This window comes from Strigops habroptila, chromosome 15, assembly GCF_004027225.2.
Source record: "Strigops habroptila isolate Jane chromosome 15, bStrHab1.2.pri, whole genome shotgun sequence".
In the NCBI taxonomy this organism is placed as follows: Eukaryota; Metazoa; Chordata; class Aves; order Psittaciformes; family Psittacidae; genus Strigops; species Strigops habroptila.
In genome coordinates, this window is record NC_044291.2 from 11,274,825 (window position 1) to 11,289,042 (window position 14,218).

The 14,218-nt window shown below is 47.5% G+C and overlaps 1 protein-coding gene across 2 annotated transcripts in view; it reads left to right on the top strand.

Annotated features, from left to right (window-relative positions):
* The window catches only part of EXD3 (exonuclease 3'-5' domain containing 3), a 292,767-nt gene that overhangs the window by 29,970 nt on the left and 248,579 nt on the right, over window positions 1-14,218 (top strand). The gene's annotated exons all lie outside the window — the stretch shown is intronic.

A 14,218-nucleotide genomic window follows, 5' to 3' on the forward strand; every position in this document is an offset into this window, starting at 1 on the left:
CCTTTCAGTTCATTTGGTAACACTTCTTTTTCATCAACCTGTCTTAGTACTTTAAGAAAAATAATCCTAAATGTGTCAAAGCTATGCACAAACATAGAGAATTCAGTTGTTGATACCACGTCTGGTTTTCTCAGCGTCCAATTTCTAATGTAAAATCTCTTGTTAATAGAAGTAAAATTTGTAAAAGTAAATAAATGTCATATCACAAACTCAGTATTAAAGTGTTCTAGGTTAAAAAAAAAAGTATTAGTTTTGAAGCTCACCTCTGTGTTGCACTGACATCTAAAAGGAGATGGCTGGGGTAATACGCAGGAGGTGAATGTATAACTTATTTATGTGTATGTCTTCATTAGAGGGTTTCTGTCCACAGGTGTGGGCAGAAGCAACCACCACATGCTTCCCCAGACAGAACATCCCGCCTCTGTTTTTAGTATATGTGTTAAAACAATCCTGCTTTCAGCAAGAGGAATGGAGCTGTCTGAGCCTTGAGACACGGGGCCATGTTTAGCTGCCTCCACAACACTTCTTCCACTTTGCTGACAAGGTTAAATAGTGAAATATTTCTTCCCTTTCAGTTTATTTTTACTGGTATATTTTATTTCTATTTTGTAAGTTAATATTTCTTAAGAAGTTCTAATGGTTGGCTGAGATTATCTGCATGAGCTATGTGGCAGATGTGAACTGAACCCAACACAAGAGGGACGTGGAGCTGCTGGAGCAAGTCCAGAGGAGGCCACGGAGCTGCTGCGAGGGCTGGAGCAGCTCTGCTCTGGAGCCAGGCTGAGAGAGCTGGGCTGGGGCAGCCTGGAGAAGAGAAGGCTCCTGAAGGGGAGACCTTAGAGCAGCTCCAGTGCCTAAAGGGGCTCCAGGAAGCCTAGAGAGGGGCTTTGGACAAGGGCCTGTAGGGACAGGCCAAGGGGAATGGCTTTAACCTGCCAGAGGGGAGATTGAGATGAGCTCTTAGGCAGAAGCTCTTCCCTGTGAGGGTGCTGAGGCGCTGGCACAGGGTGCCCAGAGAAGCTGTGGCTGCCCCATCCCTGGCAGTGTTCAAGGCCAGGTTGGACACAGGGGCTTGGAGCAACCTGCTCTAGTGGAAGGTGTCCCTGCCTGTGGCAGGGGTTGGAACTGGATGAGCTTTGAGGTCCCTTCAGCCCAAACCAGTCTGGGATTCCATGATGCTTCTATGAAATGAAATTCACTACTCTATGGAGCTTAAATTCTGCTCACGTAAAAGGTCTTGAAAGAAATTGTAAGCGAGATGATTCAGTCCCTGCCTTCACTGGAGCAGTGTGTGTGATGGGGGATGCTCATCACTGAGAACTCTTGTTCAGCAGGGAGGGAGGGCACTGGTACTTATCACAAGTGAATAAGGTTAACCCCGTTCTCCCTCCTGGTAGTCACCTTGCCTGGGCCAGTATAGAAGAAGGGTGTGATGGCTTGTTCCATTTAGGTCTGTACTCATGTTTGCTCAGTGAAAATACGTATTTTTTGGAAGGCAATACAAAGCCTCTGTCATGTAAGTGACTTTGGAGCTCCCAATTTGAAAAGAGTGATGCAACAATCCTTAACATGTCTGTGCCAGACTTCCAAGAGCTCCCAGCAGCCAGCAAGGACCATTGTTCTCAATGGGAGGTGCTGACACCAAATGCTTTGGAAGATCTGGCTCTAGCATGTTCCTCCTGCCCCAGGCCCTTAACACACCAGTGAAGGAAGGCGAGTAACTTGGTTCGCATTTTGCAGGTGGGAAATTGACTTGAGGTTCCTTCCCCAAGCCAATGAACTGAGCCAGATACACAAATAACTGCAGGTTCCAATGGCACAGTCATTAAAATATTACTTTAAAACAATGAACTATGATGACTGCGATGCTGATTGCAGGCAGATTAACTATACTGCTGATACCGTAAGAACTTAACTTGCATTATTTGCTTTGAGTGCAACTTAGTCTGTAAATACAGCAGTTTAGTAAACTAAAGTATTGCTTTTCTTCAGTGATACCTTGTTGGCAGGAGGTGTAGCTGTACAAGGACATCACCTGCCCCTTGCTCACAAGCACTGGGATTGTCTGTAGGAGTCTCAGATATTGATGGAACAAGGAACTTTTCCCTGGTTCAAGGCCATGGGAGACTCCCACTAGTCTACACACAGAAGGAATTAAATCTTGTGAAGGGTGGGTTGGGAGGTTTCCTGCCTTTGGTTCTGCTTGGCCATAAGAAAAGGGAAAATGATAGAAGAAATTCTTTACAATGAGGATGGTAAAACACTGGCACAGGTTGTTCAGAGAGGTAGTGGAGACACTGAAGGCCAGGCTGGACGTGGTTCTGAGCAACCTGATCTAGTGGAAGATGTCCCTGCTCATTGCAGGGGGTTGGACTAGAGGAGCGTTGAAGGTCCCTTCCAACCCAGACTGTTCTGTGATTCTGTGATGGTCATTTTCTGACTCTGGGTTGGTTCAGGTACCTGTGGCATTGCCATCACTATGGATGACATGCAAACCAAACAAAGGTTTTTTACTCTTTCGTGTAACAGTCACACCAGCTACTGTGAATTCCTACTGGCAGAAGTGTGTTGAAACTTGGTAAATACCATCAATACATTTTAAAAACCTCTTCCTTAGTTGCAAGATGATGCTATTTACTGCACAATTTCCCACACGTGTAGGACACATTTCATTTACTATATACTTGTTCTGTGAAACAAATGACAGTTGAGATGTGTACAGCAGCGTGATTCCAAGCCGGGGTTTGAGTAAGTATTCATAGAATCACAAAATCCCAGACTGGTTTGTGTTAGAAGGGACCTTAAAGCTCCTCCAGTTCCAACCCCCTGCCACGGGCAGGGACACCTTCCACTAGAGCAGGTTGCTCCAAGTCCCTGTGTCCAACCTGGCCTCGAACACTGCCAGGGATGGGGCAGCCACAGCTTCTCTGGGCACCCTGTGCCTCAGCACCCTCACAGGGAAGAATTTTAAAGGATTTTGAAGAACTTTTGTTCCAAGATTCACATGAAAACTGTGAGTTGTTAAGAACAAACAGGATGATTCAGAGTTAACAGATGAAGTTGTGTTGAGCAGAGTTCAGTGACATTGCACAGTTTCTGTCATACTCCTAAGCATGGTTTTGTAAATGTTTTTTCTAGGGGTATCAATTTTTACTCCCTGGGCACAGTGATAATCTAATGTTGGTCTTTTGGAAAGGCATTAGATGGGAGATTCTTCCTGAGTCTGGAAGTAGTTTTTAATAATGATCCTGGAGCAAAGTCCTTAAAGAAAAAAAAAAAGGCGGCCAGTTGCAGTATTCCTGGAGGCTGGAAAATGGAGTTTTTAGTAACAGTCTATGAGCGAGCTCCAGAAAAGGCCATTCTTGGCTGACACATCCATGTTAACCAAAGGGCTTTCAAAGAATGCTCTTGGAAGTCATTTCAGGATACATAAAAGTCATCGCCTGGAAGGGGTCTACATGCATGTGGTTTTAGCAGGGGCAGAAATCCTGCTTTCTCTGAGCTGCTGCTGCGGAGAACACCATGTTCTCTTTAGATGGGGGCACTTAGTGCGCTGCGGTGCAGGGTGATCCTGATCTGCAGCTGCACATACATGTGCTGCTGCTGGTGGGCTTCTTTTCATGTTTTAAATTAAACTGAGGTCTAAACCTTACATCAGTGCTTGTGCAGTTGTAGATACAGTCTTGTAGTTACAGTCAATGTACCTCAGCAGCACAAAAACCCCACTGGACCTGAAGCCCAGCGTCACATCTTTTCTTCTTGCAGCCTCCATTCCTTTGGAATAAGTGTGTTTGGTCTAAAAGCTCCTCCATGTCTTCAGCAGGGGAGGGATTATTGACAAGTCACTTCTCAGCTCTGCTATTTGAAACATGCAGGGTGAGAGCTGGCAGGAGGCGGGTGACAAACTCCTTCCTCTGCCCCTTTCCACACACGTCGCAATAGCTGCTGTGACATGAGCGTTCTGCTCCCTTCGTGCTCTTCTGCCTCCGTTCAGGTCAAGTTGGATGTAAATTTGGGAAGGGAATGTGTGTGCACACTCATGCTCTGTACTTGGAGACGAGGGTGGCAATCTGGAAACTTAAACTGCATCAAGATGATTCCCTGGAAATTCTTCTGTAATTTAGGCTTTTTAACAATCTTTAAAGCTTTCAAATACAGGATCTGTCTTTAATTTAGGAAAACAAGTCTGGCCTTTGGCTTTAATGCTTTTTTTTTTTTTTTTAGGTTGGCAGTATAACTTTTCAGTTGATAATTGACTATTTCCTCCTTTTAATTACCATAAAAATCCCCTCTATATTTGGATTACCTCAACACCTTTACTTCAGACTTTAATTTCTCCATTTAGTCTGTGCATCTCTCAATACGAAGGACCCCGTATGATGTGCTGAGGAGGAGGAGGAGCAGTGCAACACACCATCCTGTTGAGTAGTGGTGTGATAACCTTATTTTTTCTTGAAATGGAGACCAAACACTGGACAGAGATGCATTCATTTACTTTTGGGTGTTCATTTAAGCATGAGTGGGATTGAATTATCACTTATAAACAAACAGGTCTGTAACAACCCAAGAAATAGCAGCCTTCCAGTATCCGAAGGGGGCCTACAAGGATGCTGGAGAGGGACTCTTCATCAGGGACTGCAGTGACAGGACAAGGGGGAATGGGTTCAAACTTAGATAGGGGAGATCGAGATGAGCTCTTAGGCAGAAGCTCTTCCCTGTGAGGGTGCTGAGGCGCTGGCACAGGGTGCCCGGAGAAGCTGTGGCTGCCCCATCCCTGGCAGTGTTCAAGGCCAGGTTGGACACAGGGGCTTGGAGCAACCTGCTCTAGTGGAAGGGTTGGAACTGGATGGGCTTTAAGGTTCCTTCCAGTTCAAACCAGTCTGGGATTCTCTGATTCTGTGATTCTGTTTTGCTGATAGGACATGTCTATTTTCCACAGGTGGTTGTTGTCCCCCCAGTTATAACACGGAACTAACTTGTTGTTCTTGGACAAAAGAACAACCGTTGTATTACTTTGACTTTTCTGTCCATTTATAAAGATGAAAAACGATGGCTGGTTTTGTGCCACAGTTTCCAGACTGATCAAGGCAGTAACATCTCGTTGCTGCTGAAACGTTGAATTTGGAATTGGGAACATATCTACTAAATGTTTCTTTAAGCTTTTAGGATTTTTTAGTTTGAAGTTATGTAGGAGTAGGTGTGATGCTGGCTGGTGCAGCAGGGAGCTGGGGCATGTTGTACAATCATAAGAAGCATGGAATAGTTAGGGCTGGAAGGGACCTTAGAGAGTGTCAGTATGTGAAGTACAGCATTTAAATAATCTTTTAAGAGACTGGAGAAATGGCCTAAAAAGAGGAGTAGTTCAGTTCTGTAAGAACAAGGCTCTACGATGATTTCAGGCTGAGAGATGAGTGAGAAGCCCATAGTTGTATAGAATCATGGACTGGTTTGGGTTGGAAGGGACCATACGTACCATCCAGTTACATTTCAGGAAAACTGTGGGCTGCTGATTTGAGAGCAAAAGCTGAACAATTTGGAGGTCCAGAAAATGAGATTTGAGACAAGACGGGGAAGAAGAATGAATCAGTCTGCACAAGGGAGGGTGTAATAGCGCTTGATAGCTATGCAGAAGCTAAAGGAAGAGTAAGCTGTTGTTCCTGTCCACTTTAAAAAGAAACAGTGAAAGCCTAGAATCGAGTCCCTTGGTGAGCTGTCAAGTGTCACTGTTGGAAAGGTTTTAAGGCTGGATTTAGACAAGATTCTGTTGAGAATGGAGGATCCACAGTTGATTCTGCCTTAAGGCATAAGGGAAAGACTAGAGGAGCCCTCAAGGGTCCTTCCAGCTCTGCTCTGCTGTCATTTGCTCATATAGCTGAATGTTTTCTTGCTATACACTCCTGTCATCACCAGTGCAACTGAGTGAGAATGTACCTCCAGAGCAGCATCGCCAGCCAAACTGAGTGACATTTTGTGTATTCTGTAAATGTTCATTGCCAAGAGTTATCCAACCTTTTCCAGCATGAAAAAAAAAAAAAAAAAGAAGCTAGAGCAAACAAACATATCTGTATTCCATTTTAAATTGGGTCAAACTTGCATTCATCAGAATTTGCAAGTGTAGAGGATGTGGAAAGGAGGGTATTGTCCACCCAACCGTCTGGAGGAGAATGTAAAAGGTCCGTGGAGATGTTGCATTGTGCAATCGCTAAAGCTCATGACTTACCTTCAAGAGCTCCAGATAGAAAACATGTGGAGGGTGAAAAGCAACATGTAAACAGTAAGCATGAAGGAAATACTAAAGCTGGCCTGGGTGCAGTGCAATGCTCTGCTGTGAGATCCAGGCAGTGGGATTGCGTTATTCCAACAGGAAACTGGAGGAGTGTTTTTCCAGTGCCTGCCTTTCCAAACCCTGGAAGCTGAGCTTTATCAGCTAATTGTTAGGCTGGGCTGATAAAGAGGAGACCTTTGTCCTCTAGCTGCAATGTTGCCATTCCTAGGACAGTCGGTAAGAACCACAAAGGATGTGCAGTTCATGTTCCTCCAGCCCTGCTTCATGAGCAACCAGGGTGAGCTCCTGCCCACTCTTCTGTTTGCTCCCATAGGACCATATCTGAATCATTGGTTTGATTTCTCTTGAAGCCTGAAAGAGACAACCAATACTTCAGCACCAAGAAAGGGAGTCTTTGTCCACCATTTGAGCCTCATCAAAGCCAGATGTGTCATTAGGAAGTCAACAAAGACAGAAATAATAGATGCCCAAATGATGAAGCTGTCCCTGCCATGTGAGAAATAGGAGCTTCTGACTGAGTTTTTTCAAAGGTCAGGGAGATAATAGCTTTCTGTTGAATAGGAACTCAGAAGGGTGATAACAGAATTGTTAGTCTTCGGCTGTTTTGCCCCGAAAGCAGCTTCTGACAGCAGCATTCTTCATCTGGTACAAGTCTGTTCGTTGCTGCTCTGAGTTTTGTGGGTTGCTGTGCAATGGTGATGAGAGATGCACCAACAGCTCAGTAGTGCAGTGCTTCTAAAATATATGTTGTATCAACACTGCTACACATTCATGCCTTTGTGGTGTGTTCAGCATGAATCTGGGGTTCCTACTCCCTCCCTGTCAGCCTTTTCCCTCTTCTGTCCCACTTCTTGAATTCAGGGCCATAGACTCACTGAATCCCAGACTGGTTTGGGTTGAAGGGACCTTAAAGCTCACCCAGTCCCAACCCCCTGCCACGGGCAGGGACACCTTCCACTAGAGCAGGTTGCTCCAAGCCCCTGTGTCCAACCTGGCCTTGAACACTGCCAGGGATGGGGCAGCCACAGCTTCTCTGGGCACCCTGTGCCAGCACCTCAGCACCCTCACAGGGAAGAACTTCTGCCTAACCTAACCTAAGTAACTATAAGTAACCTAAGTAACCTACTTACCTAACCTAAGTAACTATAAATGTCCCAACAGTAGGTTACTCCCTCACCCTGGCTCAGTGTGATGAACATGGCCAGGGTTTGGAATAGATGATCTTATGGTCCTTTCTGACCCAAACCAGTCTCTGGTTCTGTGATTCAGTCTGCCATGGGGAAAGTCAGTGCAGCCTTCACCATCATTTCCTCCCCATCTTTAAACCCGCAGTTTTCCTCTTTGTCTTGCCTGGCTTGTGTTTCACCACCTTCCCTTTGCTGTGCTCAGCTCACATGCCTGCAGATCTGTTGGCCATTCCGTTATCAGAGTTGGATGGAATGGAGATGATCTGCCAGCTGTGATGTGCGTGTGGATAACACTGCATCCTGTCCATGCAGTAACCTCACGTGGTACATATGAGGAGTCATCAGTGAGGATCATAATATAGTAACATGATTGAGGCAGGAGGGGACCTTTGGAGACTACCCTTGCCTTGTTTTCTCAGGCTGGACCACCATCAGTTACACCAGGGTCCTCAGGGCCTTGTTCCCCCTTGGATCTATGAGGGTTGGAGGCAGCACAGGCTCTCCAGGCACCTGCTCCAATGTTTGGCTACTCCTGTGGATTTTATTTCTCCTAATATCTAATCAGTATTTCCCTGGATGGAACTTGAGTCTGTTGCTCTTCGTATTTGAGCGGGCTCTGCCTGGAGCACACTGCGAAGAGAAGTAGGAGAGATTTCCAAGCATAAAAACCAGAGAAAACCGTGTTTTCCCTTGGATCCTCTAAGTGCTGGTGCCAGGGTATGCAGCAGTGCCAGCAACGTTTGGTTTGCATCCACCAGCAGCAGGAGAACATTTATAAGGAAAACCATTCTAATTTCCTTATTTTGTTCCGGTCTGTAGCTCACCAACAAAGTTTAAGGACTCGCAGGGAGCTGGAGGCTGGTTACAGGAGAGTGATGATGAGCGGACTGGACCCCTGAAAATTTATTGTTCTCTGCTGACTGGGTTTCCTTATTGCATGCAGCAAACCTTGTTGTGAAAGCCAATGGCTGGAATTAGGGACTTAAACCACCCGACACCTGTGGTTTTGATCTGCATTGGAGTGAGGAAGAGGATGTGTCTGCTTCAGCCTCCCATTTCTACTACCTGCCCCTGAAACCCCAGGTGGGGTTTCCCTGTTGCAAGACATTCTATGGTTATGTTGCTTCCTCTGGAGTGTCCCAGCGTTGGTGCCATGCACAGCACGGGGACAGAAGGGGTCTCATGTTCAGACAACCTGTGTTTTACAGCGGAGCAGCAGCGCAGGGAGGAGCTGCCTGTGTTGTGCATGAGCGCTTCTCAGACAGACCAGATTGCTTCAGACAGTAACTGCCCCTGTCCTCCCAGCATTGCATCTGACGTTGACGTGCACAGGGCAAATCCTGACAATATAACTGATGGCACAGCTCCATTACGGGTTTAACACTATGGTGCTTCTCATATGGGTGGGGACTGGATGGGGCAGCCCTCAGGAGAAGGACTTGGGGGTGCTGGGTGACAGAAGCTTCAGTGTGCGCTTGAGCCCAGAACCCCCCCATGTGCTGGACTGCACCCCAGAGCGTGAGCAGCAGGCCAGGGAGGGGATTCTCCCCCTCTGCTGCGCTCTGGGGAGACCCCCCCTGCAGTCCTGATCCAGCTCTGGGGCAACAGCACAAGAGGGACGTGGAGCTGCTGGAGCGAGGCCAGAGGAGGCCACGGAGCTGCTGCGAGGGCTGGAGCAGCTCTGCTCTGGAGCCAGGCTGAGAGAGCTGGGCTGGGGCAGCCTGGAGAAGAGAAGGCTCCTGAAGGGGAGACCTCAGAGCAGCTCCAGTGCCTGAAGGGGCTACAAGAAACCTGGAGAGGGGCTTTGGACAAAGGCCTGTAGGGACAGGCCAAGGGGAATGGCTTTAACCTGCCAGAGGGGAAATTGAGATGAGCTCTTAGGCAGAAGCTCTTCCCTGTGAGGGTGCTGAGGCGCTGGCACAGGGTGCCCAGAGAAGCTGTGGCTGCCCTATCCCTGGCCGTGTTCAAGGCCAGGTTGGACACAGGGGCTTGGAGCAACCTGCTCTAGTGGAAGGTGTCCCTGCCCGTGGCAGGGGTTGGAACTGAATGAGCTTTAAGGTCCCTTCAACCCAATTCTATGATATGGGAATTCCGTCCCTACAGCTGGATGAAAATGTCTCCTAAGTTCTCCCTGAAGCCACTTGGTCAAGTCCCCTTCTCAGAAGTGGGAAATTACATTAGTCCTGTTCGTTAGTGGAGAAGTCACCTTCGATTTAACATGGTGGGTCTGAAGAGAAGAAGTGTAGAAAACGCTCAGTGCTGTGTGTTAGCTGTGTGTTGCCTGTGTCTGTAGCCACGCAGTGCATGCTGCCAGGCATTCATCAGGTAGTTGCTGTTGCTTCTGGCTGACACAGCTCCCAGCTTGGCTGTGTGTGCACAGGGAGCCCTTTGGAGGGAGCGGGGACTCCTGCAGCATGAGCAATGATTAGTACCGGCTTGTAAGAGCTCGTAAAGGCGTTTGGGGTCAGCTGGAGAAGTAAGAACTAAACCAAGAAACTGGAATGAATTGCAGATGTGCACTGTAGATTTTAAACTGGGAATCCTAAAACCACTTGCCTAAGTTGAACCACATGAAGGGCTTGAGAAACACCAGGTCCATGGGAATCCTGTGCTGCTTGGCATTATGTCCACAAGCCTCTGTTTTTCAGGCTAGACACCACATTTTCAGCTAGAGACTGTTTGGGTTCCAAGCAGATTGTTTTAATTTAGTTTTAGGCTAAATAAAAAACCCCGCACGAGGAGGATATTTGGCTTTTGTTCCCTCACCAGCTGCTTTTGTTCTCGGAAACTCATTTTAGCTCCTGGTGTGTTTCTTCAATTTGTAGCTTATGAATTGCAGGAGCAGATGATCCGCTGCTGAGTGCACCCTCTGCACGGAGCTGTGCATCGAGCCCTGTGTGTGCACAGACACTGTGTCGTTCATTCCTCGAAAGAAGGTGGTTTTGAGTGAAGGTTGCTGGGCAGGATCTTGTGACAGAGAAGTCGGCTGCTGACAAGAAATCTCGCTCTGTAAGAAGGTTTCAATGAGCTCCTTCCACATGCTGAAGGTCTGTCTCGGCTGGCGCAGTGACCAGTGCCTGAGCGCGTTGCCATGCGCAGAGCAAAGGCTGTGAAAGGTCTGTCCAAGGAGCTTGTGCACCTTCTTAGTGTCCTGCACCCTGTCAGCCTTCCTTCTTCCAGCAGTTTAAATGATGCCCCAAGTGCAGGGTGGTGCTGCTGGGAGCTGCCAGATAGTGTCATCCTTCAGTGAGTCAGCTGTACTGCTGCAGAAAGAGGGAAGATTGAGATGAGCTCTGAGGCAGAAGCTCTTCCCTGTGAGGGTGCTGAGGTGCTGGCACAGGGTGCCCAAAGAAGCTGTGGCTGCCCCATCCCTGGCAGTGTTCAAGGCCAGGTTGGACACAGGGGCTTGGAGCAACCTGCTCTAGTGGAAGGTGTCCCTGCCCGTGGCAGGGGGTTGGGACTGGGTGAGCTTTAAGGTTCCTTCGACCCAAACCATGCTGGGGTTCTCTTTCTGCTCTGGGAGGGTGGCCCAACCAGCCCAATCCAGCTCTGGCTGTGGATCTGCTGTCCTTGCTTGCAGCCAGTCCCTTGCTGGCTGCAGTGCTCACACCATGGGCGGTCTCCGGCCACCCCCAACCTTCCTCCTCCTCCTCCGGGCCCAGGTCCTCCGGGGTTCTGGCATTTCCTTTGATCTCCTGCTGCTCAGCCTTGGCAGAGTGAGCGCGTCGCCGGGGTGGGGGCCAAGCCCTCGCCTCCCCTGCTCCAAACCCAGCGCTCTGCTCGCGGATCTGTTGAGATGCTTCTTATCTGAGCCATTGTTTTACCTTTCCTGCTTGTTCCCTTAACAACCACTTTTGATCCGGCTCCATAGCGACGGAGCGGCCGCACTCCCACCTCGGAGGCATGCCGCATCCGCAGGGAAAACAATGCCCTTATCTGCCATTAGTGCTAACGGCAGCGGTGTTATTCTTCATCTGTCTGGTGTAAGAACGAGACAGTGAAAGACTGTGTTGGGTCTCTAACGCCTGGTTTGTCAGCCCAAGACCGATCTGAGTCCTTTTACTTTACAGTCTATTCTCTTTGATCTCAGCCCCATGTATTTTCTCTGCAGCTTTGATTTGTTAAAGCATGTTATCATGTGCTGAATGTTCAGCACAGTGAGAGTGCTCATGTGCTCAAGCTTGTTCACAGATGGGTTTCAGTCTCAGGACTGGTGTGTGGATGAGGAGCCAGGGGTTGTGGCTTGACTCTAGCAGGGATCAAGCTGGGGTTTCATTCTGAACATTCCTTTTTAAAGCTGTTACTTTTTCTGCACAACTAATTTATGGCCCAGGAGGAAAAAACCATGATTTAGATTTCAGATGCAAGTAGCCTGAGATGGGGAAATGCTGGAGTTAGGGATGCCTGCACAACACCAACCTACCACAACGTGGGTGTCAATTACAACAGTCTTTAATTACATGACCACATACCAACTTTTTTTTTCATTCCAAAGAATGAAGTTTGGAGATGGATGTGCTCTGGAGTGTGTGGTTATGGAAGCTCCTGTCTGTCAGAGCTCTGCCTCACTTGTTGCTCTAGGGCGTAGAGGGAACTGAGCAGGGTATTGCAGGAGAAAAGGAAGATAATGCATTCCTGCAAACCCCTGACTTCTCTTCTGACCTCCTCCACAGACGTCTCACACAGAGGCAGCTGTGTGCAAGCGAAGCGCACCCAGAGCAGATTTTCAGTTAAATTGTCTCTGGAAGGGAAAGGTGATGAGATTGGTGGAACAGGGAAGAGGAAGGGTAGTGTTGGGGGAGCGGGAGAGATGAAGGAGAGCTGTGATGCGGGAATCCGCTTTTGGGAGGAAAGAGACAGAAAAGTAGTTTATAACCTGTGGAACATGATCAATGGACAGAGGAGGAGCTTTAAATGGCACAAAATCACTCCTGCTGCTGTATTACCTACAATGGGCTTGTCTGCCTAAAATCTTTCATACTTTTCCCCACCATCCTGGGTGGGGTAGTTTAATAAAAGATACTTGATGACAAACATAGAGCACCACAGCTATAGCAGTACTGCTGTGGGGTCAAGCTGAGGGCTTTAGAAAGAGCAAAAATAACCCCCAAGTTCCTGAGACCTCAAGGTGTGAGCCTTATGGTGGTGGAAGCATCTTGTCTCCCTCTGTGTTTCAGTTCCCTATCTGAAAAACAGAGAGAGCATTACCTGGTACACTTGCTTTCTCATTTGATGGCTTCTACTCTCAGTGCTATTGCATGTTTTGGTGCATCACCCTCTGTTTTGGAGGTGGTGACGCTCGGGTGGATGTGTTTGTAGAATTGTAGATGTTGTTCATCTGATCTCGTTCCTCACAGAAAACTCTACATGATTATACTGGCTGTACCTCCAGAGAAATTATCCTACTTTATATAGCCACACACACGTGTATATATAATGGTGGTCCCAACACCATTCCCATTCCTGTACCTTCAAGGTAGGAGCACTGGGAGCTCGGTGCTGGTGGGGCACTGCTGGTGGGATGAGCCCTAAGCTGGGCAATAGCCGAGCCATAGATGTGTTCCGCCTGGAGGTTCCTCCCCTGTGAAGGCTGGGAGGTGGAAGAGCTCTGTAGCAGCTCCTTTTAGGTAAAGATCAGTTTAGCAAAGGGGAGGCTTTAAATATGGATGGTTTAGTCCCACATTCCTGAGCTCTCCAAGGAGAACCCGGAGCTGGTTCCTGAGGCAGGAAGATGCTGAGTGTTGGTGCTGGTTGTCTCACTCATGGGTTGAGGTATTTTGAATGCTTCTATCTCACCTCTGATATCGCTTCTGGAATTACAGTTACCATCAACCCGTAATTACCATGCCACAGATGAAGTTAGTATTTATCACACTATGGTTTATGTCATGTTTCTCTATTGCTTTAAATTAAATACTTTTATAACACCAAGAAACCCAAGCCCCACAGGTGAAAGCTTTGGAGAGTATTACATGGTTTGAGGATCTTTGGCCGTGCATTTAGTTGCGATGTTTCTAAATTTCCGTCATTCTGGTGCTGGCTCCATGGCATGCTGGCTCCGTGGCGTGCTGGCTCCCTGGCATGCTGGCTCCATGGCATGCTGGCTTCATGGCGTGCTGGCTCCATGGCATGCTGGCTCCATGGCATGCTGGATTCCTGGGGTGCTGTTGCTGCTTTACATGATATAAAATCCTCTATAAATGCAACAGCAAAGAATGTGAAAGGTTTTTTTCAGGGATAATGTAGTTTTTAAGACAGAAACTCCAACAGGATGGTTTCTTTAAACCTCTTAAAACTGTTGCAAAAACCTGTGATTTCCTCATTTGTATTAAGTTTTTGAACTGTGTTAGATTGGGGATGGGTAACTGCTTAGCAGCGTAAGAATATGAATAATTCCCAAATACTTTAGCATATTACCTCTTCAGCAAGTCTGTTACACTCCATCCTCCTTTGTCCCACAAAATCCCTTTGCTCTATAGTGAATCCCACAGCACCAGACGGGGGAAGACTTGTTTTTTATGAATAGCAGCTTGGTGTAACCTTTTAAGTTCACATTCTCCTCTGTCCAAAACATGTTCTTGCTGAGGCTTGGCCAGTTGGGAAAAACTGATGAGCAATTTACTTTTAATTCTTGTCTTACTAAGCCTGATTATTGTTTTAATTATCCATTGTTAGTGTTTGTGACCTTCCACTGGAATTGTTCAGTGTGAGTTTAGAAAGATTCCTGCGTTTATGTGAAGGGGGT